We start from the raw sequence: 23,931 nt of genomic DNA, 5'->3' as shown, positions 1-23,931 counted from the left end.
TCAAGTCAGAATACATGCTTTGCCACAGATAGGAAGCGAAATTTGTCTTATGAGGATATGCAACTTTATTCTGTTGGTTCTATTGAAATATTTTATTCTCTGATTGATATTATAATTGTACTTCTACTCCCTATAATGGCCCTTGCATTTCACTAATAGCAAGAGCAGATTGCCCCAACCTTCCAACCTCCAAGCAATTCTGTCTTCAAAGACGTCTTTTCATTTTTGCATACATCTCAACAAACGTCACTTAAATTAACGAAAGAATGAATTTTTTATGTAATGATTCTTCTATCTGAAATGAGGAACTATTATTAATGTTCTTGATTTAAATACATTCTATACCTCGTAGCAAGATCTTGAAAATTAAGTAATGAGCACAACCAACAAGGAACTTCACTGATGATCGCCTTGTGAAGACCCTTGCCAACCTCAAAGTCTTTGTAGATCCCAGTCCTTTGGCAGGATTCCATGACTTCCTTTCCCCAAGTTTGCACAAACACTATTTAAATCCCTGTCACCTCTTAGGAACAATGGGCCCCATACATTTCTTTACCACCATATGAAGTACTTCATCTTATGTATCATTCTTTCATTAATTTTTTAATGTTTATTTATTTTTGAGAGAGAGAGAGAGAGAGAGAGAGAGAGAGAATGGGGAGGGGCAGAGAGAGAGGGAGACACAGAATCCGAAGCAGGCTCCGGGCTCTGAGCTGTCAGCACAGAGCCCAATGCGGGGCTTGAACCCATGAGCCATGAGATCATGACCTGAACTGAAGTCAGACGCTTAACTGACTGACCCACCCAGGTGCCCCACATCATCTTATTTGTCTTAATTTTACTTGTTTTGGGGGAAAAAAACGCCCTCTTAGCTTTGTACTTAAGATTTGGTAAGTAAATCAAAACTCATTTTATCCAGGACGCTGATTATTTTATGGAAATTAATTTCTTTAGTTTTGATTCCTAATTGCTCACTAATTCCATTAGATATTCCTTGGTGTTTGCCAAGCAATAATAAAAATAGTGGCAAACAAAAAACATTTACTACAGTGAAAGAACTCTTGTAATATTCTCCATTTTCAGATAAGGGAAACCCAGGCACAGAGTGATTACACAAGGTCAAACAGAAACACGTGCCAGACCCAAAGTTCAAATCCAGGCTCTAGTTCTAGGTCCATTTGCATAATAGTGGAACAGTAGTTTTGCAGATGGCAATGCTCCATATAAGAGTGGGTTAAATTTTTTTTAATTGTATATCCAAAACATTCTGATAGTTGCCCATGTTTTGTTGGCTACTTGAAACAGTTCATGGAGGGACCGTTCCTCCATGCTCCTCAGGGAGCAATCCATAAGCCTCCATTACAGATCCCTTGCCGCCATTATAACTGATATTCCAGAGCCTTAATTTCATATATGCAATTTTTAAAAATTCTCAAAATTTTGCAACTTGTATAAGAGGGAAATATATAGAAACCCATGCCTTCCTAAAGAAGGAAGAAATGTCTCAAATACACAACCTAACCTAAAGGAGCTGGAAAAAAACAACAACCGGCAAATAAGGCTGAAAACCAGCAGAAAAGGGGAATAATAAAGATTAGAGCAGAAATCAATGATATAAAAATGAAAACAAAATGGCAGAACAGATCAACAAAACCAGGAGCTGGTTCCTTGAAAGAATTAGCAGTTGATAAGCCCCTAGCCAGATTTATCAAAAAGAAAAAGGAAAAGATCCAAATAAATAAAATCACGAATGAAAGAGGAGAGAGCACAACCACCACTGCAGAAATATAAACAATAATAAGAGAATATTATGAACAGTTATATGCCAATAAATTGGGCAATCTGGAAGAAATGGACAAATTCCTAGAAACATACGTACTACCAAGACTGAAACAGGAAGAAATAGAAAATCTGAACAGACCCATAACCAGTAAAGAAATTGAATCAGTAGACGATGCTGAACCTTAGATATACGTTTTCTTTCATTTCTTTACACGTCACTGTAGACCACCTCATTAATTTGACTCCTCATTCCTGATACAGTTTAACGTATATATGCTGTTTAAACTACATTACTGTCTTTATTGGGTTTCTCTAAAAGCAGAGCCTAAGACTTAGTCTTTAAATAATTCATTTGCGAGGTGATTCTGAGAAGCAGAGTGAGTTGCTGGGAGAGTAAGATGGGGAATTAAGGAAAGCTGAGACAGAGTGGGTAGTTGACCTCATAGAGTGGTAGACAGTTGGGGCACAGTTCACTGGGCATTTGAGGAACCATGGAGAATTCCTTGTAGAATTGTCCCCGCCAAGGATAAGATGCTGGATCATTTATCTACCAAATCCTCATGCTCTATTGGTTAAGGATTGCTTTTTGTCTCCATAGAGTTATGCTTCCATCCAGGCTGTGGCTTCAGAGGAAGCCCTAAAGCAGGGAGACTCTGAAACTCCCTGGAGTCTTTTGAGACGGGGTGCTGGGAATGTGCAAAGAGCTGTCCACCACAGCTAAGCTGAGATAAATTAGAGATAGGGATACACCTTGAGGCACAAATGGCATTTGCCACAGTCTCCCCTGCTTTAGGTTGCTCAGCTCTTTCTGGGCCCTACATTAAGTTTCACTTTGTCACAGATTATCTTCAAGGGAGGGTCTACTGCAATAATAATAATTAAAAAAAATAGAATAGAAGAAGTGGTAGGATGAGCTTCCACACTTGGTCCTGAGAGCATAATTAATATTCATCAAACTCCATGTTCCCCATCCCCATTCTAGGTTTCCCTTACCCTCAGCCCATACCAGCTGGAAGGTTTCTTGTTTGGTGCCTGGGCCAGATCTCCACCCCTGGGTATCTAAGCCCTTGACAGGCTATGGTGCCTTCAGTTGCTTATTCACTGTTATTATCGCACATAATCCACAAAAAGCCCCAATAAATCTCCATGTTTCAGATATACTCTATTTTGACAACATTATGTAGTGGCAACTCTAGCTTCTCAAGATCATCAAGGCTGATCTTTTTTTTTTCCCCCATTTTAGTGACTTGTTTCTTTTCCTGCTCAGGTAGCTGCAAGCATTGCTCTAAGTGACTAAGGAGTAGTCATAGCTTCAGGGTCAGTTGAGCTCTTACTCTATCCCTGGCTTCCTGGGGCCCCAGCCCAGGAACCAGGAACTTCATCATCTGTACCAAGAGTTGAGTGGATGAAAAGCACAAATTCTGCAAGTCAGTCATTGATGGTAAGAGATGGTTCCATTTTGACCTATTGCTTCTCAGACCTTTTTTATTCTAGTTGTTGGAGACATAACCATCATATGTCAGTCACTGGATCAAAGAATATATGAGCTCCTGTCCCTTAACTAAGCATTAAATAGGCCCTTCCTACCGGCCATTAGGTTGGCTGCTTCCATATCATGCAGCATAGAATTAAGTCGGTGCAACTTTTGATCCTGCTTCCCATTGCCTTCCTTCCTTCACCAGGAAGACTTTTTGATTCCATGCAAAGACACGTGTGATCCCTTTTTGGTAAATCAGGGACTCCATATGCTCTTGAGCAGTGGTGCTGGCAGAAGCATTGTAGGCCAGGAAAGCAAGTCCACAGCTGAAGTGCAAGTGGTTCTGGTAAGGACAGATCACCTCCTCCTCCCGAGCAGCAGTTGGTAGGTAACCTGCAGCCTGTGGAGTAAAGTGCAGGGCCTGGCTTCCGGCAAAGCATCCCTTTTGGCTCTGGATGTAAGCTTTTCTTCAGTGTTGTCACATAGACCTTTTCACTTTCACAGCATACCTTCATCTGTCCACGAGAGGTGTGGTATAAGCAGGTATGCTAGCGGGATACGGCGTGGGGCAGAGAATGTTTGACACAGTCACTTAGCAAAACATTCAAAGTCTTACGGTGGCTTGAAACATCCCAACCTACGTGATCCACTCGTCTTCTTCTCTGGTCCCTCCAGAGATTCCACTGGAAGAAAGTTTCACGCGGGCAAGGATATGGCCAGAATTGCTTGCTTCTCGACCCGCAGTATCTAAAACACTGTAGGACCCTTCGTAGGTGCTGGAAATAGACGTGAACAAATAAGCTGTATGCCAAGTATCCCTTTGCTCACCGCATGCCGACGACAATTGGCCTTCTTTCTGTTCCTTCAACTAGAATCTCATTCCCTCCTCTTGGGCCTGTGCATAAGCTGCTTCTTCCTGATACACTCTCCCTCGGATCACTGAGCCAAAGGCGCTTTTACTTAGTCTGTGAGAAACTTCAGTGTCGTTCACTCACAGAGACTTACTTTGTTACCTATTCTAACTCATCTCCTTTAATTATGTCCTAACACGTTTTGATACTTTATACTTGGGTATCATTTATCAGTAGCTGTAATTAACTTGTTAACTTACTGAGATGACCTGTGTCCTCCTGCTAGGACATAAAGCCCACAATGGTAGAGTTTGTCTCCTATTAGAGCTGTATCCTTGGCACCCTGGTGCTGCCAACAATACAAGGTACTCAAAGGATGTTTTATTGAGAGGCTGAAGAGCCCTATTAACTCACCATGAACTATCCTTCTTGTCAGAGGGTCTTGCCTTTCTTTGAACAGCCATGATGCTTTTGTCCCAGCTGGTTCTTTACCAGACATTTGGCAATATCTGGTATTAAAGATGATGCACTATCCTCTTAAAATGATGCACTATACTATAATCCCCAGGTCTTTCTATAGAACCTTTTAATAAATAAGAATAATATGCACACCAACCCATTCTTTCGCACGGTGGCTAATTGCATTGAAACGGTTGTGCATTTTGGTGAATAACACCCCAGTTTTTCCCCACATCTTTTCAGCTCCCTTGGGTGATTGCCTCTGTGCCCTCAATGATGGATGGACATCCAGCATAGTTGCTGGTCTAGTTAGGGAGACCTCGGTTATCGACCACTTGTGAAGAAGCATTTCCAGCTTGCCCATTGTAGAGTTCAGGGTAGGGGATGATTAATCTCCTCCTATAAACACTGAGGAGGAGTGCACTTAGGTTCTCAGCCCTGCTTCCTTATTCTGGAGAGAATCATTATCTCGCCATCATCACGGTCTCTCTTGCTCTCTTCTTCCATTTTATTATCTTTAAACCATTTTTTTTTCCTTTAAAGTCTGAAGCCTCCTTTAGGGAACGCTGCAGCACTCAAGAAGCTGGGGTTTCTCGGTTATATTTAGCAATTCACACTGTGAGCATCCCCCTTCACACTTGGTCTAGTTCTCCATACTTAGAAAGCTGCGGTAACCTTTTCGCTTCTGCCAGTTAGACAAGCAGATTGCTTCTCTTGTTCATCCGCACACACAGCATTTCCTACTCTTTCCCAAGAACTATCTGTCGGTTTCTTCATTGCATCCTTTCTTCCTTCAGTTTCTTTTTCTTAATCCACATCCACGTGTGGCCATAACCATTCTTTTAAAAAATATGAATAATTATATGAGAGTTTTCCCGTCTGTATTTCTGTTTTAGAGGCTTAACTCACAAGGAAGCCTCCTCACTTTCTTTGCTGGACTTGCCATTAGTATCAATCTTTAAAATGTGCCTTCTTTTCCACTGAAATTATTGAAGCTACTGAGACATAGACTTTTGCTCTCTGAAGATCTAGATTCCGCTTGCTGTCAGTGCAGTTAAAAGCCAGTCCTTGCGATCCTCAGCAGCATTTCATCTTCGGCAGATACACCAGGGATCGAGTCCTATTGCCTCCCCTACGTGTCGCTGTCTCATTTACTTGGTAACCTACGGTACACTGAATATCAAATGAAAGGAACTACATAGTTTCTAAATGTGTAAGTAGCAGACAGTTTTACTAGGTATCATCATAAAAAACAAAGAATGATCTTTTGAAGAGAGAGAGAGAGATAGAGAGAACATTAACACCTACGTTCCCACACAAATTTGTTCTGGGTACGGTTCCAGCCAAAGATGACTATATTCCCTATGAATTCTAGACTACTTGGTTAACACAGAAATGGCTTACGTTGTTAATGTTGATGCTCACTCTGTCCCAGTAGGGTGTACATTACAGAGGGCAAGTTAGACATCAGGAAAGCTCCGTTTTAGTGGATTCCTAAGAAAATAAACAGTTGTAGATATTCACTGATGCAAATGATAATGATGTACATCGTTTTTCTTTAATTAAAAAAACTGTGTGTTGTGGATATATGTATACACATATATATGTATATATATATATATACATATATATGTGTATATATATATGTGTGTATATATATATATATATATATATATATATATATATATGTATATATATATTCATCCCAAGGGGAGTAGAAATAATAATCAATCCCTGCATGCCCAGTATGAGGGCTTTCAGGATTCAAATATGCAAATCTAAACGTAATACTTGTTTTAGAGGGTTAAGGGTGACTATAATAACACAGCTATAGTGACCAGATATCTTTGTTTAGAATAAAAATCCCTAGTGTTAGTTACATTCTGTTTTCTTTTGATTTGGTGAAAGCAGACCAAGTAAAACAATATTAATTGCAGTCAAACTGAATAGAAAGACAAGGTTATGAGATAGAGTGGGAGAAGGAACAAACAGAACCCAAACAACAGAACTCTGCAGCAAAGATCATTGTCATAGCTGGTGTAAAGTGTAATACACCCCCAGTATGCTTTCAGGGAAGCAGGGATGTTCCTTTTCCCTTTGAGAAAAAGGAAATGGGGCTGGATTTGAAACTGAAGAGTGCATGGGAGGCTGTGCAGGAAGGAGAGCGAGAAGATTTTTCTTTGGTGGGTAGTTTACTGAAGAATCAAACTTGAGCCTTGGTACCATAGACCAATGGTTCTTGGACTTGGGGATTTTTTTAAGGTTATATTTTGAAGATCCTCAAATACACAGAAGAGTTGAAAGACATGTGCGGTGAACATCCATGTACACTCCAACTAGATTCTGCCATTGACAGCTTACTGTATCTGTGTTGTTAACTAAATATCCATCTATGCACCTCCATCCATTTCAAGAATCCATTTTATTTTTGGTGCATTTTTTAACATGAGTTAGAGACATAGCTACGCTTTAAATACTTCATGGACGCCGTCATGCTGAGTTTAATACTCATATATAGTCTATAGCTTTTTAAGACGTATTTCATATACAATGAAATGCTGTGAATTTTGTCAAAGGCATACACCTGTTTAGCCCAAACCCAGATTAAGCTACCAAATGGTAACCATCCTCTCAGGGTGCCGCCATGGCCCTTCACAGCTAATCCCTGACCTCCACCCATAGGTGACAACTTTTCTGATTTTGTACTTACCGTAGATTATTTCTCCTGTTCTACAACTTCATGTAGAGTCATGTTCTGTGTACTTTGGTTAAGTCTTCTTTTGCTCAGCAAAATGTGTTTTAGGTTTTTCCTTTCTCTTGTGTCTTAGTAGTTTATTCCTTTTTTTGTTGATTGGTAGAATTCCATTCTCCTGGAGGCGGATAGCTGGGCTGTCTGCACTTTTTGAACATTATGAATAAGGCTGCTTTAAACATTTTTATGTCAGTTATTTTTGGACAAATGTTATTTCTTTTGATTAAATACTTAGCAGTGGAATTGGTGGTCCAAAGGGTAGTTGTGTTTCAATTTTATAATAAAAGCCAAATGTTTTCCCAGAGAGGCTGTGCCAGTGGACACTCCCAGCAAATAGAATATGGGAGATCCAGTTGCATGATTTATTGGTGATTCATATTGTGTTTCTTTTGTGATGCCTCTGTTCTTATATGTTACCCACTTTTAAACTAGACTCATTATATATATATATATATATATATATATATATATATACACACACACCTATATACACACACACATATACATATATACACAAAGATACATATATACACACAAAGTTATATATATATGTATATATGTATATGTATATATATGTATATACATGTGTGTGTGTGTGTGTATATATATATATATATATATATATATATATATCTTTGCAGAATCTTTGGTATATATGTTTGATGCCAGCACTTTGTCAGATATATGTTTTGTGTCTATTTTCTGACAGTCTGTAGGTTGTTAATCATTTCCTTAATACCATCTTTTCAGCATCAGATGTTTTAAATTTCAAATTTATTACGCTTTTATGGTTATTGCTAGAGACCGTCACAGAAACCTTTGCATAATATCAAGTCATGAAGTATTCTCCTATGTTTTCTTCTAGAAGCTTTATAGATCTGGCCTTTACACTTAGATTTAAGATCTGGCTCATACTAATTTTATGATGGTGATAGGTATGGCTATCTATGTGGATATTCAGTTGTTCATTTCCCCTTTGGATGACTTTGATACCTTCATTGAAAATCAAATGCCCATATATGCATAGGTGTATTTCTGGACTTGAGATCACAGTAACTCTGTTTTTGTAGACGGACACCATAGAGATATCATTAGTAATACTTGACCACTTTGTTTTTGACATGATACCTTCAGTCCTTCAGTGGATTTTCCAGGATCTTTGACATAAGATCTGGAATTACCAGAGTAGTTGTATATTGCATAGAAAATACTTAGTTTCTAATATGTGTGAAAATTAATGTTACTATTTTTAATAGAACTATTCCTCCAGTGTCTTGGTAAACTTAGTAGAAAACTTGAGATGTCACATAGGGCTCCACATTGTTCTACAACTCACAAGCCTTTCTGCTATAGTTCATTGCAATAAACATTTCAACGTAAACACAATTTCTAAATCCCAGTCAGAGGCATTTCTTAAGGTTTCTTTTGTTGTACAACAAAATTCCAGAGTATCACATAGATTAAGGCATTCCCACGCATAACATCCTCTGTCTGCCTATAAAAAGTGCAAAGATGGGCAACTCAAAAACTTTTTTCAATCAGTACTAATTAGCAAGTTCCATTTGGCCATTGTAAAATAACAACTACTCCATTTCTACTTGATTTGACCTTGCATTTCAAGAGCTAGTATTCCACATAGCCAATGCCTCATCCATTTCTACACGGACAAACTTTCTCAACCTCACATAACTTATTCATCTTTAAATGCTCTCTGACATAAATCATTTCTACCCTCATTTCCATCTTTGGCTCGCAAGTATGCATCCCTAAATGCTAGTCATTCACAGAGCAGAGCTTTTGCGCCAAGGCAGTGAGATTGGCTTAATTGGAACATAAGACCTGTAGCTGCAGGGGCAGCATATACACGGAGCCTGATTCCATGTTTGTCGGTGCGGGTGAGGAGAGGTGGATTGTTGCAGAGAGGATGTCAATGTGCGTGGGCGCTCCCCTCCTTCTCCCAGCCTTTCCCCTGACAGCATTATTGGACCGAACTCTGCTTCCTAGAGGCATCACACTGCTTTCTGGGGCTGCTCAGGGCAGCGCAATATGGTGTGATTCTTTGCTAGATAATTGTTCTGTTTAAAACTATTTTTCAAAAGAACGATTTCCTGGCTGTTTCTATGCAGTCAGTTGGGTTTTTGTGCATGCATTTCATTGTTCATCTGTAGAAAGAATTACCTGTTGTTGTTGTTTTTTCTCTTTTCTCTGTTTCCTTTTTTTGTTTGTTTGTTTTTTGTTCTTCTCTGGCTGGAAGACATCATACATGTTATGTTTTCTCTCTCTGTCTTTATACCTCATTTGGATTTTAAGAATGTCACCTCATATGGATTTTAAGAATGTCACCTCATATGGATTTTAAGAATGTCATTTGGCTAAAATGGAGAAGCATGTTATACACTGTTATACAAATTAGAAGCCATAATTATTAGGAAAATGCCAAAGGGCTTTCTGGCAGTTTACACATTGCATTTGATTAATGAGAAAAAAATGACAAACAGCATTCTTTATTGAGAAAATGTGTTTACCATATTCAGCTCCTTAAAATAGACATGATTTATAGGTGAAATGTCCTATGATTCCTCTCCTTAGCATAGACATAAAATTCATTGCCTCTTCTATATGGAAATGAGAATTACTTACATGGGAAGTGAGAGACATTGGAGACATTGGCATAATTGTCTTCGAAGCCCAGACACTCATGGCACTTTGGGAAATTTTAGGTTAGTGTTCATTCTGTGAAATGATAGATTACAAACAAATAATAATATCTCAGAGGGACTGAAGTACTATGAAGAATGTTTCTTTAATCCAAGTTGGTAAGATCTAGGGAGAATTGTTTCTGCATTGTGTGTGTGTGTGTGTGTGTGTGTGTGTGTGTACAACTTTTATGTTTGCATCCAAGGGAGAAATGTCTAATGGAGATAATATGTTCCAAATTATGTTTCAGTCGTTCTTGCTGAGTTAGTCAAGTTGTAAATATAACTTTATTTCTACTTCATCAAAGCTTCTCGATTACCTTTGAAAGGATAAAACTCTGCCCACACTAGCTGGCACACAATACCTTCCCAAAGCATATATTGCTATTGGACGCCAAGTCTCCTGGTTTAGTGTCCTCATCATACCTTCCAAAGGATTGTGCTATAAGCCACTTCTCTGGGGAGCCCTGGGGTGTGCTCATGTGACCAGGCCACGGCTGGCCTTCATGGATAAACCTGTGAGCTTTGGTATAGCAGTATCTGAGTCTAGCCAGACTTTTCTCCTGCCATCTTCTCCTTAGAACCTGAGAGTGTCAGAGTTATACCTCCTTTCTCAAAGTTGAGTGGGTCCAGAACCATCTTTGACCTGTCAACTGGGGGGATCCTGACACTGACTTCTCCTTAGGGATGCCTCTTCCTCTGGTCAGTCCTTTTGTTACCTCTGCTTGATAGACAGTAGCACCTTAAAGGATAGTTCCTTATAAGTGCCATGATGTCAGATGTTTTAAACAGTTCTTAATAAAATGGATAAACAAATAAAACATGTTCTGATCTGGGAAATTTTAGGGGCATCGGGGTATCTCTTATGGTGGGTTGTTTTGAGCAAATCAAAGCTACTTTCCTGGCTGTATTTTTCTCATAACACTAAGTTGCTTTGGAAAAATCTAATTTACCATACCATGATGCCTGTGGTTCTTGTTAGTAAGCCCATAAAACTACGAGAATCATAGTATAACTGCAGACGGCAGGAATTCTAGCCCTTGTGAGAGATGAAGACAAATGGAGGACAATGCGACTCCTTCTCAAGGATCCAAATCCTGATTACATCTTCACTACACTTTGTGGAACATATGATCTCATTTTGATATTTTCAATTGCAAAATAATGCCATGTGGAGAAGAAGACATGCAAATATTCATGAATCTTAGGAAATCTTTGATATCTCTCACTGGAACCTGGATGCTGAGTCTAGAAGCTTCCCTAACCCTATGACATCCATTTTCCCCACAAAAGGACTATTGATATTGCCACTAAGCCACCCTTAGATTCTATTTTGTCACTAATGATTCATAATTAATCTCCTAATGTAAAATATCATATTCCTAGGGAGAATACAGAAACTTGATTAAATGTCAGTCCAATAAGTATCAGTTTTGTTAATGCTACATGTAAAGTGCTCTACCGACTGATCTAGAGAATAAAGATGCAATAGGACTGAATACCTGTCTTCAGGAATTTAATATCTATGGATTGGGACTTATGCATAAATAAGGGTAATATAAAGAAAAATATAAAACTCCATAAAGTAAACATTAGATGCTATTGTATTTTTGAAAAGGAGTGTTCACACATGAGTATCTATGTGATATGAATAGATTGTTAGGAAACAGAAAGGGATATTTAAGAGACACTCTGAGAAGATAGGTAGAGTTTGCTAGTTAGCAATGTACAGGGCAAACACAGAGATGTTGCAGATCATCTGTTGTTTTTATACACACAGCCTGGTTCTGATGGGCTCCAAGGCTAAGTGTGGGGGAGTGACATGGTAACAGGTACAAATGCACAGGTACACAGGTACGTGGGTTAGGGTTAGGGTTAGGGTTAGGGTTAGGCTTAGGCTTAGGCTTAGGCTTAGGCTTAGGCTTAGGGTTAGGGTTAGGGTTAGGGTTAGGGTTAAGGATACCGTGCATGACCCTGAATGCCAACATGGAGGTTGACCTTAATTTGGTAACTAGAGGGAAGCTAATGACTATTTGTGAACAGGGGAGTGGTGTGGGTGCCATGGTGCTTTAGCATGAACAATCTATGGGGTGTATTATGGCCTGGAGATGCGAAGAGTCAGAATGGGCTGCTGGGAGACTAGTATGAAGACTATTATAGTCCTGGTGACAAGTAACTGGGACCAGAAATTTTGTTTTTAGGAGATGAGTGGGAAAAAAAAAAAACAGTATAAGAAGAGGGCAGATGAGAAATGGTCATCAGGAAGCCAAGTCAGGGAAGAGGAAGTTGGGTACCTGTCCCAGATTTGGTGGAGAATATCTGGAAGAAGTGCCTAAGGAAGACATTTAAAAAATCTCCTAGGGGTATCTGAAGCTTCCAACTTCAACTCAGGTCATGATCTCACAGTTTTTGAGTTCGAGCCCCACATCAGGCTCTCTGTTGACAGCTCAGAGCCTGAAACCTGTTTCAGATCCTCTGTCTCCCTCTCTCTCTGCCCCTACCTCACTCACACTCCGTCTCTCTGTCTCTCTCAAAAATAAATAATCTTTTAAAACATCTAAAAAAATTTCCCTAGTTTGCTCAACATATTAAAAAATGTTACTATTTGTAAAAATAGATGCAAGGGTGCCTGGGTGGTTCCGTTAGTTAAGTGTCCGACTTTGGCTCAGGTCATAATCTCAGTGTTCATGAGTTTGAGCCCTGTGTCAGGCTCTCTGCTGACAGCTCAGAGCCTGGAGTCTGCTTTGGATTCTGTGTCTCCCTCTCTCTCTCTGCCCCTCCCCTGCTCATGCTCTGTCTCTCAAAAATAAATAAACATTGAAAAAATTTTTTAAAAAATAGATGCAGAATATTTTAGTACCTTCTCCACTCGATTAATATACATTAACCATGATTTTTGGTTTTATTTATAAATTGTTTTAATGTTTATTTTTAAGAGAGTGAAAGGTAGAGCATGAGTGAGGGAGGGGCAGAGAGAGGGAGACATAGAATCCAAAGTAGGCTGCAGGCTCTGAGCTGCCAGCAAAGAACCCAATACAGGGTTTGAACTCATCAACCATGAGATCATGACCTGAGCCGAAGTTGGACGTTTAACTGACTGAGCCTCCCAGGTGCCCTATAATTTTGTTTAATGTTTATTTTTGAGAGAGAGACAGACAGACAGACAAACAGACAGAACGTGATTGGGGAGGTGCAGAGAGAGGGAAACACAGAATCTGAGGCAGGCTCAAGGCTCTGAGCCATCAGCACAGAGCCTGATGCGGGGCTCGAGCTCATTAATGGTGAGATGATGACATGAGCCAAAATAGGACACTTTGAGCTGTTGGCACAGAGCCCAAATGGGACTCAAGCCCAGTGTGGGACTCGAACCCACAAACCACGAGATCATGACCTCAGCTGAAGTCAGACACTTAACTGACTGAGCCACCCAGGCACCCCGGTTGTATTTAATATCCATAACTAATCAATATACATGAGGAGGGGCTTACTTGAGCAATTCCAAATTTTATCCACACCTGTAATCTCATATGATTTTAACAAGTTTTATATATTGGTTTCAGTAGGACACCTCTTCCTCAGGTAGGTGGTAAGCTTCTGAAATGCAGGTGTTCTTTTCTCCTTTTAACACCTACAACAGTGCTCAACGTGACTAAGCACTAGATGCTTAATGACTCATTTATAGTCAAATAATTGTGATAAATAGACCAGGCAGTTTTGTGTTTTTTTCTGCTTTTGTACAATCATTATGACTTTGCCCACTTAAAACTTTGACCTTGTACACTGTACAAGATGAGTGTCGTGTCTCAATGAGGCGAGAAAGGTATGAGCTGCATACTTTCAATATGCAGAACCACTATGATGGGAGATGGAGACTCAGCATGGAATATATTTCCCGAGGAGAATGAAGAGGCCAACCATTGAGACAGAAAACTGAATTTATTATTTTAAACTGTATGATAGATCACATCCATCATCCAGATAGGCAACCTTCCTAATGGTATTCCTTTTAAAAGTTTTAGTTATTTAGCAAAACCTTGTATTACATTACCTTGGTTTAATCAACTACATGGGAATTATTGGAAAAATCTGTTTTGTCCTGACAATTATTATCTAGTCCATGAGTTGGCTTCTGATAGATGATCAAAAGCAATAGATATCTAACAAGAAATCACAAGAAAAAATATCATAGAAGTGTTTAATATTAAATCAGATGTTAAATTAAAAAAATGAATGCATTTTCTTATTATATAATATAAGCTTTTGATAAAACACAGGGACCACTGAAACCTCAAATCTACAAAATGCATGCCAAGTAAGAGTAAGAAGTTGAATTATGCTACAGTTGGGGAAAATGAAAAGCCCTAATTTTCTGTTTGTGTCTTGGTTCAGGGCATCTGACTAGTTTTGCTAGTTAGAAATACCTAGAAAAGCTATGGGAGAACATTCTCTAATTAATTTTACTCCATCTTCTGTGCTGCATCTTAAATTTATCAAATTAAAATTAATCCTGAAAGAATGTCATCTCGGCCCCTTTGGATGTCTTTTGAATTTTCTCTGTATGAACTAAATTTCCTAAGCATGTGTGGAGGACTTTTTGTGTGCTGGGCCATTTTGTAGGTTCTGGTGATACAGAGACCAATTGTGTTTTTGTCTGGACTCGGAGTGCACATTCTAGCTGGAGAAGCTGTTCAATAAAGTATTTTTCTAGAGTATAAAATGTACTTGCTACACATTCAGCATGAACAGAATGCCTTACTGGCCTCCTTGAGGAAGTGAGTCATCCTGGTGGGAAGAAAGTGCAATGAGGAGGAGGAAGCCGGGCATGAGAAAATTGCAGGCATAAAACAAACAGGACCCGCAACCGGTATAAATGTTTGAAGCAGCACCATGTCTTGTAGGAGGATGGAGGCATCTTGAAGGTGGAGCATAGCTTACACAAGTGTGTGGGACAAGGGCTTGGGGGAAAGATCTGGATAGAATAGATCAAAAGGGGGAGTAGGAAGGTGATCTGAGATCAGCAAACAAAAATTCAGCCCCCAAATGGCTTGCAAATAGGTGTTTTAGGTCAACCACATTAAAATTTATCACGAGATTTAAAACAATTCCCAATTGCTAATCCAATAGTTTAATCTTTTCTGCTCTACTGTGGAAGAAATGAATTGCTGTCAAAGATTAATGTATAGAGGGGAACATGGGTGGCGCCCTCTTAACGCTTCAGTCGGTTAAGCGTCTGACTTTGGCTCAAGTCATGATCTCGTGGTCTGTGGGTTCAAGCCCTGTGTCAGGCTCTGTGCCGACAGCTCGGAACCTGGAGCCTGCTTTGGATTCTCCCTCTCTCTCTGTGCCTCTCCCCTGACCACATTCTGTCTCTCTCTCAAAAATAAATAAACATTAAAATTTTTTTTTGAAAATGATAGATGACTTCAAAGAGCTTTTTAAAAAAAGATTAATGTGTGGGGATGCTCATGAAATGTTATTCATGACTGGGAAATGCTGGAGACAACATGAGTGCCCAACATCAAGGAAACAGAATGTATAGGCAAATCAAGCATCCAGATGTGGCCACATGATCTGGAGACTTGAGAAATTGCATATTTATTGTGTCCAGTTCTGTTCCTCCTGTGGAGAAAGGGAGAGAAAATTCTCTGCCTACCTGAGTAGCCTCACTTTTGGGCGATTAGATGTAACTCATTCAATAGGGCTTTTTTCTTTACAACTATAATTGCCAATCAGTATTGCTACGTTACTTGTTTTGGTAATAGTGGCATGGCAGAAATGTACATGGCATATAAGGTTGTAAATACTCATGAATCAAATTCAAGTTTAGTTTAATGAAGGAACAATGGGATCTAAATGAAGTGGCATATTTGTGACTCATTATTCTTCCTCTGTAGCCCCTGGTCCCCCTTTTATTTATCTGAGAGAAATGAAATTGTGTCAGAGAATCAATGAAAGTTTCTGATATTTCTTTCAGTCTCTTGCATTCTGTAGACTTTATGTGTTCTTCCACATGTATTGAAAGCTGTTTCATAAACACTTAACACATTTAGATCTTAGTTCTTTCTTTAATTGAATTTGTGTTTCCTTTGGTTCATTTTTCTCTTATTGCAAATTTCTGACCACTAATCCAGTCTCAAGATCTACAGAATATGGCTCGTGGGATGGACTTTGAAAATGGCTCCTTAGGATGAAGGGAAGTTTCCCTTAGAATCAAGATTAGAGTCAATGTTTGAGTCCTTTTAGGCCATTCAGTTCCTTTTTTTTTTTTTTCCTGCTTGACAGACATTACCTTGAAACGTATGCGAATTTAACTACAAATCCCAAGTTCTCTGATGAGAATAGGTAGGACTTTTGATACAATAGATTTGTATGAGCAGAATGAGGATTAATTTTCCCTTGATCTATCTGATTAAGTGATTCTCACTCTATTGTTTTTATAATTCAAGTAGTGATAGGACAAAAGGCCAGACATTCGATGCCTAAGATCTGTGTAGATGATGAAGGAAGTGTTAAAGAATGATAAGCCAGTCCCAGGACATAAACAAATGCTATATTTCATCCATTTCCCTGAGGGAAAGTGATTTTTTGTGACAACAACTGTGTAAGTCATTTTGTTAGTAATTTTCTGAAAAGTGCATAAAAGATTTTGGAAATGATTGCCCCATCTGAAATGCAGAGGTGAATTAGTATGTTTCACTGTTACTTTCTTTAGGCTCTACGCCTATGTATTTGCAACAGAATACCTGTCAATGAAAGGAAAAAAGTCAATATGTCAAGTTTCTGTCAATATAAAATATAAAATAAACATCATTGTATTCTCCTGAGAAAGAGCCTGTAAATATAAGGAAAGTAAAATACTTTTTAATATTTTGAATACTTTTTTACTACTGTGGTCAGTTCTGATGCATAAATAACCAGTATTTTCATTTTATATATCATGTAATCCTTTCTTAGATGACCAGAATTTAATGTTAGTGAGGGAGAGAGAAGTCAAAGACAAAGACAGTTCAAAAAAATAACAAGTGTTCAGGAAAATACACAGAGCTAGGTAAATGCCTTCTCCTTAAAACATGCATCATCTTATTTCATCCTTTTTATTCCTTTAGATTTGGTGTCGCTAGAGTTTAAGATGCTCAGTATTTTCTTGATATACTAACACTTTTTTTTGTAATTCAACCACTTAACAAGCGGTCCCCTCAGAAAACTGTATTGCAAGATTTGGGGCTGAACTGGAATGGATTTTTCCTTCCTTACAAGGATGAAACGAGATTTTCTAGCATTTTCTTACTATGTTGTTTTTTTCTCGCAGATGTCCTAGTTCTTTTGTTGCCCATATAGCATCCCTTGAGTAGAATGGGGTGTGTTGGCAGGGCGGGCAGAAGCCAGAAGTCAGAGTGGGTCTATAGAGGGGACAGACACATCATCAGAGTCATTGGCCTACAGCTGACTATCCAGAGTGTGATAAGGGGGTACCAGCTCTCCAGCCTACCCCTCTTTAGGGTTTCCTGGTCAAATAGATTCAGAATGTGTTTTATACTACTTTCTAGTCTTGGACATTTGCAATCATACTAGCATTTTAAAAGCTCTGGTAAGTCAGGCATTTAAAATATCTGTTTAATTTTGTTCAAACAACTATTTCCTGAACTCCGCTGCCTATGGAGCCCTTCTGTGCTGGTCTCATCTAATCTCATGGAACGGGTTTTCCCTGGAACTTATGTTGAGAAGAACTAAATCAGTGTATCTGAAACTTCTCTGACCTTGTCCCAGAGCAAGAAACGGATTTTCCCTCATCATCCAGCCTATATTTGTATGTAGCTGTAACAAAGATTTCAGTGATGTGTTGCTTCCTATCCATTTATAGACTTCGTAATCCACGAATAAGTGGCACCTTGCAGTTTAAAACTGTACTGTCCTAGGGGCGCCTGGGTGGCTCAGTCGGTTGAGCATCCGACTTCGGCTCAGGTCACGATCTCACGGTCCTTGAGTTCGAGCCCCGCGTCAGGCTCTGGGCTGATGGCTCAGAGCCTGGAGCCTGCTTCTGATTCTGTGTCTCCCTCTCTCTCTGACCCTCCCCCGTTCATGCTCTGTCTCTGTCTCAAAAATAAAAAATAAAAAATAAAAAAAAAAAAAAAAAAAAACTGTACTGTCCTAGACGGTATTGCGAAGTTGTTAGTGTCTGTCCTGAGCAACACCTTGGTATTCTTTACAGCCTCCTCACCTCATGTCCCCTGCAGGCACCAAGTCTTCATTCTTCCTGAGAGCATCACTTGTCATCATGAAATACATCTTGTGTTCCTGCATCATGATGTGCGAGAACCATAAGCAATGGTGCCTATTTTATCATTTAAATTCGTTTTCATCCAATTGCACTGACCTTGGTTGAGGTGATGGGGCTTACGTGTATAGGAATTACAGGGGAACAGTTAAATGCTAAAGTATAGGGCGCCTGGGTGGCTCAGTTGGTTAAGCGCCCGACTCCGGCTAAGGTCGTGATCTCACGGTTTGTGAGTTCAAGCCCTGCGTCGGACTCTGTGCTGACAGCTCAGATCCTAGAGCCTGCTTCTGATTCTGTGTCTCCTTCTCTCTCTGCTTTTCCCTTGCTTGTAGTCTGCTTCTTTCTCTTTCAAAAATAAATAAAACATTAAAAAAAAATTAAATGCTGAAGTATGATGCTGCCGAGCTGGAGATTATTGTAGGCTGGAGTGGGTGAGAAGTGTCATAGAGAACATGAAGATTCAACTGAGTCTAGAAGGATGAGGTGAATTTGGAAGGAGAATTAGGGAGAACCTGGGGAAGTTAGGAAATACTCATCATGGAAGACTGGGGAACTGTCACAACAAGACCTTAACTGATCACTAAAAGGCTCCCCTAAGTGGTTTATATTTGAAAGGACAATATGTATTTTGTTGGCACGCATCAGTTGGTGCAGGTTGGTCAAGGAAGGACTTTTCTTAGCACCCTCTCCAATTCTTACCATCTAAGCAGCCAGCAGTTATGTCTTGGTGAAAAGTGGCCCCTGTCCCTAAGAGCTCCTGCAAAGAAGCCCTCTTATACAAACTCCTTTGGTTTTAATGGATCCCTAGTAAGTGAATCTAAGGATACCTAAAGCATTACAGTTATCTGATTTCTTGCTTAATAGTGTTCCTTAAAAGAACACCGTATTTGTATATTAGTAAAATCATCAGTGTGACTTAATTATCACATAGCTCCGACCTTAGGCAGTGTTTCTTATGGCTCATATCCTTGTCATCTTATACACAGAAATAAATTCTTCCTCTATGTGAATAAAAAAGTGCTTTCAGGGGCGCCTGGGTGGCGCAGTCGGTTGAGCGTCCGACTTCAGCCAGGTCACGATCTCGCGGTCCGTGAGTTCGAGCCCCGCGTCAGGCTCTGGGCTGATGGCTCGGAGCCTGGAGCCTGTTTCCGATTCTGTGTCTCCCTCTCTCTCTGCCCCTCCCCTGTTCATGCTCTGTCTCTCTCTGTCCCAAAAATAAAAAAAAAATAAAAAACGTTGAAAAAAAAAAATTAAAAAAAAAAAAAAAAAAAAGTGCTTTCAAATTAAACATTATGTCATTTCAAGATACTTCTATCTTCATAACTTGTTCATGCTCCCTCTCTTCCTAAAGTGGCACTGGCAGGGCACACCCTAGCCCGTGTTCATTGGTTATGGTTCATGGTGAATTGTTTGAGGAGCACTGTGTGTTTCCAAAAGGAAAATTCCTTTGTAATTTTTAACAGTCACAGGCAGAAAACATCACATTGTAAAATGTTAATTCAGTTTTCTCGTGGTGGCCCTGTTGTCTTGTGAGAGATTTCTGTAGACTAGATGAGAAGAGGAAAAAATTGCTTTTCAACTAAACCTCGTAGCTTCCACCAGAAGCTATTTTGAGAAAGGGCCTGGGAAGGGGAGAAGCTACAAATATGGAGAAAGAGACTGGCATATGTTTAAATCATATGTTTCTAAAGTTTGACTGAGCATGAAATTTCATTTTATAAGAAGGTGCCCTTGGGAACGGAGGACTGAAATGCTGGGCACCTGTCTGTCTGATGGCAGGCCAAGCCTTGAGACAAACTCTCGGCCAACTGGGCTGCCGTCTGTGCAGCCCAGATACGCTCCGAGTCGGCTCTGAGCGACAATGGCGCGTGCCGTTTCCTGAAGACTCGTGAAGGGGCAGCACTGGCTCTTCTGCAGCTCCAACACCCTCCAGTATGATGGCATCCTCTGTGTTCCTCCTTGTATCTCTATGCCAGCTTCAGGATCTCCCCTGCTCTCTGACTGCTGCATGTAGATATCACTAGCGACCTTCCTAAGCTTTGCCAATTTCTCTCTTACTTGCATGAGAGACTCGATTATGTTACACACAGTGCACCAGCCTTAGGTGACATCTGAGCTTTCTTTATAGTGTCCAACAACCAGAATTGAGGTTCAGTAATTGCTCAACTCACTCCGTATGATGTAGGGGGAGAAATAAAACTGGACAGTTTCCTTAAAAAAGATAAATATTTCCCCATTTTAAGTTTACGTCAAGCATGAGCCAACCAGAGTTGCTGGAAAATTTCCTCCATTCCTGGTACCTAAACCTTAGCGAGAGCGTTTTACCTTGAAAAAGGCTGTCAGGCAAAGCTCACATTCATTTAGTCTTTCTTCACATCACTCGAATGATTTAGATGTTAATGAGCCTGTGTAAAGGTAGGACCCAGATGTAATTGTGCTGGATTTATTCTTCCCTGGTGCAAAAGCCATACTGTGCTGCATTTTTCTGGAGTGTGTCTTTCTCGAAGTAACAGCTCTGATGTTCTTTTCACCTGAGATGAATACTGCCAGGGGCTCTGTGCTCCAGAGCGGGCCTCCAGTAACAAAGCCTCGTGTGTGGGGACCAGATGAAGATTTTGCCCTCAGGAAATAGTTTACACTCTCGAGCTCTCGAGACATAAAAATCAGGAGTGAAAACAGCAGAAAGAGAAAAGCACCCCTCTCCCAATTCAAAAACTTTAATTCACATTGAAAACATTTTGACAGCTCCTTTAGAGGATAAATGTGTCTATTACAGATTTACCCACACGTGAATCGTAGCTGTGATGGGTCCTTTTCACTGTCATCGTCCATCAGGTATTTTAAAAAATATCCATCTGTTTCTGAACTTACTGACATATTTATTTTCTTAGAAGGACACTGCCGTCACAGGGAGTCGGGTTGGCATTAGAAATACCACCAAGAAGTGAGTTCATTAAATTCCTATTGGATTTCACCAGATTGAGGGATCTACATCTCAGGAGGTAGAATCTATCCAAATGGTACATGTTGGAGATTAAGATTCCTATATTGCTACAATAGAATGCATGGATATACAGTATGTATAATGTATAATGCTTTCCAACACCAAGAATTCATTCACAGGGGGGTTATTTATTCAGTGCCATGCATTCCAGTGCTTCTAGGCTTCTCTAGAATCCTGCCTCCCGGTACTGGCAGCCTCACTCCCTGGAGACCTTCCTTTCCTTTGTGCAATCAGTACTTATGCCTGGTGTCTGCTGTGTTACTAGAGACAGTAAACAATCCCAGCCTGAGGGCCAGCTCATCTCTGTGCTTCTGCCCCCACTATCTAAACTCTCCGACCCTATAGATTTGGGGACCTTGTTACGCCAGACTAACTGCACTCACTGCCTCTCCTCAAGACCTTCCTTTTGTCTGTAACTGCAAAGGATAGTAAACTTCCCGGTTTCTTTCCTGATTTGACTTTACTTTGAAAAATACGCAGTCCTGTATTTTATTTTACAAATAAAATAAAGCCTATTTTTTAAAGCCCCGCTAGCAAGTTCTGTCTGACTATTGCCTATGCTTGTGTATGACCTTGAAGGTGCAAAATAATCATGGATCGCCCCACTGGAGAGATGGTGTAAACAGAGACTGACTTAAAGTCATGGAAAATGTCAGGCACAGAAGCAGGGTTGTAGCTTCATGTGGCGTTTCTCTGCATTTGTTCATAACTAGGTCTCTGTATCTTATGCATGAACGAATACGCAGGATCGTTCTGTCCTGGAAATGCCTTCAGCCTGACCACACACGTGAGCAACCTCACCAGTTAACATGCTTGGACCTGAGGTCATCTAAAACTGGTGACAAGAATTTGTCTTGGCAAGAAGTATGGTATGAGCCTCATTATGTGTTATCTCTGCCTCTCAATCCATACCCACCATCGATGGAAATCTGGCTCAGATCTCAGAACTTCCTAAGTGCCTAACCATTGACCCATTTCAGACCTCAATTGCCCATGGCCCTTTGGCTTTCTGCAGGGAACATAAGGGCCATGGTAGACTCAAAAGCATATTCCATGTTGCAGTTCCCCTTGGGTCTTTGGCTGGGTGTTACTCCTTTATTTCAGGCCTCTTTCTACATTTCAAATATGTGGTAACTGATTGTGTTTTCAACTCTGGCACGTGTCACCTTTACTTTTATTTATTTTTTGCACTAACTTCACAAGATCTTTGTAAGGGTTAAATGGGATTGTACATATGAATTTGTTAAGTCGCAAACAGGGCCGCTGTTATAAAGGACCTCAACATACCCATTGCTTAATCTTGATAGAAGTTTTGTCCTCTCACTTGTGCCAATCCGGGGAGTTGGTCAAAAGCTTGTGTGGCATCTCATTTGTATCAGGGCCCGAGGCTTCTTCATTCGAGACTCATTGGCATGCCCAGTTGTCGTCATATATGTAATCATGTGTAACACCGAGTCTGTGTTCCAGGCAAAGGAAGAGAGAGGGAAGAAGATACGACGTTTCTGCTCACATCCTGTTGGTCAGACCCTAGTCAGATGGCCACATCCAGCTGAAATATGAGAGAGAAGGGAAATGTAGTCTCTCAGTAGACTGCCATGTATCCAGCTAACCCTAACATTACTGAAGTAGGAGAGAAAAGATATTCTTGGGGCAAGTCTTTCTTTTCACTAAAGCATGGAGTGTGCCCAGAAGACAGTAATTAACAATTGTGGCCATAATTTAATACCATTACAAATCTGAGTGCTTGTGGTTTTGATCTCCTGAGAACCAAGCTTACTCTGGACTCCACCAGCAGCTCATTTCCATGTTAAAACCCCATTTAAGGAGCTCTCTGGCCCTTGACCCCATTACAGGAGGAGAACAAGTATGTTTCATGTGTCAGTTTGAAAATGTGGAACCAGGGGTTCATGAGAGAATTAAGTCTTAGCATCCTGGGGTCTTCAGTGATGACCGAACTTCTCTCCAGGGCATCCAGAATGATAATAGTTATGTACCACCCTAGGGAAAGTTGAGAAAATAATCATTCAAATAACTTTCTTTGTTCTTCGGTTCCAATGAGGAACCCTATTTGAGAAAGGAAATATCTAGGGAGCAAAGGCTTGATTCATACACAAGTTCTGACAAGATGAAAGTGCATCAGAATGGCTTCTATGTTACAGCCTCTTTTCCTTTCAAGTGCGTGGAGTTAAATATTGGTAAACTCATAAGTCACTGGTCCCCATAGAGCTGCATCACCTGGGACAAACCCACCAGATTCCTTTGTCTAAAAGCTGGAATATTAGTTGATTGAAATAGAGGAAGAACTGAAACAACTCAAGGAGAAGGTTATTTATGTTCACTCATCGACACATTTTCTCTACTTCCGATTAGTGTTTTTGGGCAGCTCAATTTTTATATAATAGTTATTTTCGATGTAGAATCTATAACAGTAGTTATTTGGATCATGCTAAGGAGTGAGGTTATCAAAACCATGACACCCTGAGACATCTGACTGTTCCGTGTCATTAGGTGCTCTTCTAGGCTGGTACTCCCTTCTGGCCATAGCAATCTTTTCTTTGGGTAGTTCCAGGGACATGTTGCTTAATTTTACCTTTTCGTAAATCTCTGTTATGCTGGCCAGGATATCATCTCACTT

General features: G+C 40.1%; 1 protein-coding gene across 2 annotated transcripts in view; it reads left to right on the top strand.

Annotated features, from left to right (window-relative positions):
* PRKN (parkin RBR E3 ubiquitin protein ligase) overlaps positions 1 to 23,931 on the top strand; it is a 1,360,952-nt gene that overhangs the window by 545,154 nt on the left and 791,867 nt on the right. The window lies entirely within an intron of this gene.

Source organism: Neofelis nebulosa, chromosome 6 (genome assembly GCF_028018385.1).
Source record: "Neofelis nebulosa isolate mNeoNeb1 chromosome 6, mNeoNeb1.pri, whole genome shotgun sequence".
NCBI lineage: Eukaryota > Metazoa > Chordata > Mammalia > Carnivora > Felidae > Neofelis > Neofelis nebulosa.
This window is presented reverse-complemented; position numbering and strand designations above follow the sequence as displayed.